The following is a 2,500-nucleotide window of genomic DNA, read 5'->3' as shown; positions in this document are numbered from 1 at the left end:
CCAAGGTCACAATTAATTTGCCCAATTGAGCTCCCTCCTGGCCTTGTTTAACTACATCTGACACTGCTGATTCCCTGATAGACTTTGATGGTGAGAGAACAGCTTCAAAAAAAGTGTAACATCAATGAATGGCTATCCAGTGAATAACGAGTGATATATATATATATATATATATATATATATATATATATATATATATATATATATATATATATATATATATATATATATATATATATATATATATATGGAAAAAAACTCTAATCGTGACCATGTCCCAACAGCCCCTAAAATAATAATAAATGTCTTTGTGGTTTTTGGATAACTTTTCCCTGAGAGCTCGGCATGTAGAAGTAGAATATGCACAGCACAATATTTTATTCCAAGTGTACTTCGAGGATTACTGCCCACCAGGAGCCACAGACACATGCATACAAAAGTAACCCTGTCTATTCCTACACACAACATCCAAATCAAAGAAAATGAATTACAGCACAGTATTGTAAATTAATGCACCATACCATTCAACCTCATCAACATTTGCCACAGAGTACTGACTGACAATAGCCAGAATAGAGCTAGGGTAGACATCTCTGGACATTGAAGAAAAAATAATCGATCCTTATGCTTGTAAGCAAATGGCTCCCTTCATTGAGTGTCAAAGGAAAGTGTATTCCTTGTTTCCTTGGATATGTTCTTTATTTTCAATGTTTGCACTGAGGATGGTCTGACTGGGACTGAAACGTTTGCACTGTTCACTTGGGTAGCACTTTTTTATTTTTATTTTTGAAACATGCAATAAAAGTACACTATTGCATCGGCATCCAAGGTGTGCGAGTTCCCCTTACTTGCTCCTATACTTTCCTTGGATATAACATTAAAAACCGGGACAATCAAGGAAAACTGGGACAGGTGACAACATTAAAGAGAGCCCTATCATAAGTAAATGCCTAGTCCAGCACACTTAGGCAATAAATATATAAATAGGCCTAAGCCATCAGAAATAAGCACAATTTAAATGCAATCGTTTCATTCTGCACCAACAGTATCCCTTTAACTTTTCGACACGGTGTGGTCATAAAACGTGAATTGTATGGTTATGGCTACATAAAGGCGATGTAAGACATGTATGTGGGTACATGGTTGTCATGAATGATGAAGCTTAATTTGATACATTCACAGGGCATGTTCCTTCTTTCCTTAAGCAGATTTTAAGTTTTTAATGCAAATTGAATGCCTGACATAGACAGCCATTTTGAAAAAAAAAAGAAAACCTCAATTGATTCATTCCTGAAATTATATGACCTGGCTATTACAGTAATGTAGAGTGTGTCACAAATTAGACACAAATTGCTAAACTTTTACCACATAACAACCATTTCTGTATATTCTCTACCATCAAGCTTACATATCCTAATTCAGTGGTTCTTAACCTGGGGTGCGGCCAAAGATTTAAGGGGGTGCGCAGAATTTTGTTTGTGTTGAGGTTGTGACCATTGAGCATTATAATTAGGCCAAATCAAAACCAAAGAGCCTATAAACATATAGAGGTTTGGATTGGGGGTGCGCGGCTTGTCTTGGGCACAGGTAAAGGGGTGCTTTGAGAAAAAAAGGTTAAGAACCACTGTTAAGGCTGCACGATTATGGAAAAAATCATAATCACGATTATTTTGGTCAAAATCATAATCACGATTATTAATCACGATTATTGATTTTTGCAGATTTTTTTGAAAATTATAACAAGATGAAATATAACCAAGAATGAATTACATACAGGATGAGCAGAATAAAATGAATTGTAATAGTTATGTAAAGGCAATAGAATGAAACTTAAGTGGACAGATTTCAGGCCAGAAACACCAGCCTGTCAGTATGTTCTGGGTTCAAGGACGCTCTCAAAAGTAGCTCACTATTGCCACGATTAAATCACGATTAACATCATGAGTTCGATTTCACTATGTGATCAAGATTTTGATTATTTTTCGATTAATTGTGCAGCCCTAACCACTGGGCTAATGAATGTGATGCGGGCGGCTGTGTTATGTTACGCGAGGGTCATGGCCATGTCTGGGAAGTCCATGAGAGGAGAGGAGAGGCGACTAGAGGCCCTGCATACTTGAGATCCAGAGGAGAGTCGGAGAGTCAGTCCAGTTGTAGAGGTTTTCCGGGGGCACGCACATGACTTGCCTTGATCTGGCATCGATTGAGGGGCAGGATCAAAACAAACCAGAGTAGTGCCTCATATGCAGGGCCGGATTAACGAACAGGCTAGATATGGCTGCAGCCTAGGGGCCCACAACTGCCAGGGGGCCCCCGATTGGGCAAAAGTGAAAAATTACTGTTGTGAATGGATGCAATATTGAAAAAATGCATGTGTCGTATTGAGTACAGTTGGTAGACAAAATATCCGTAATTCCTAAATCCTTACACTGTCTATGTAAATTTGTTTCGCGAAATTTGCCATCCGGGGGGGCCCAAAGCAGCCTGTAGCCTAGGGGGC

General features: G+C 38.6%; 1 protein-coding gene across 1 annotated transcript in view; it reads right to left on the bottom strand.

Annotated features, from left to right (window-relative positions):
- The window catches only part of LOC134441358 (CUB and sushi domain-containing protein 1-like), a 617,842-nt gene that overhangs the window by 484,167 nt on the left and 131,175 nt on the right, over nucleotides 1-2,500 (bottom strand). The gene's annotated exons all lie outside the window — the stretch shown is intronic.

This window comes from Engraulis encrasicolus, chromosome 24 (genome assembly GCF_034702125.1).
Source record: "Engraulis encrasicolus isolate BLACKSEA-1 chromosome 24, IST_EnEncr_1.0, whole genome shotgun sequence".
In the NCBI taxonomy this organism is placed as follows: domain Eukaryota; kingdom Metazoa; phylum Chordata; class Actinopteri; order Clupeiformes; family Engraulidae; genus Engraulis; species Engraulis encrasicolus.
This window is presented reverse-complemented; position numbering and strand designations above follow the sequence as displayed.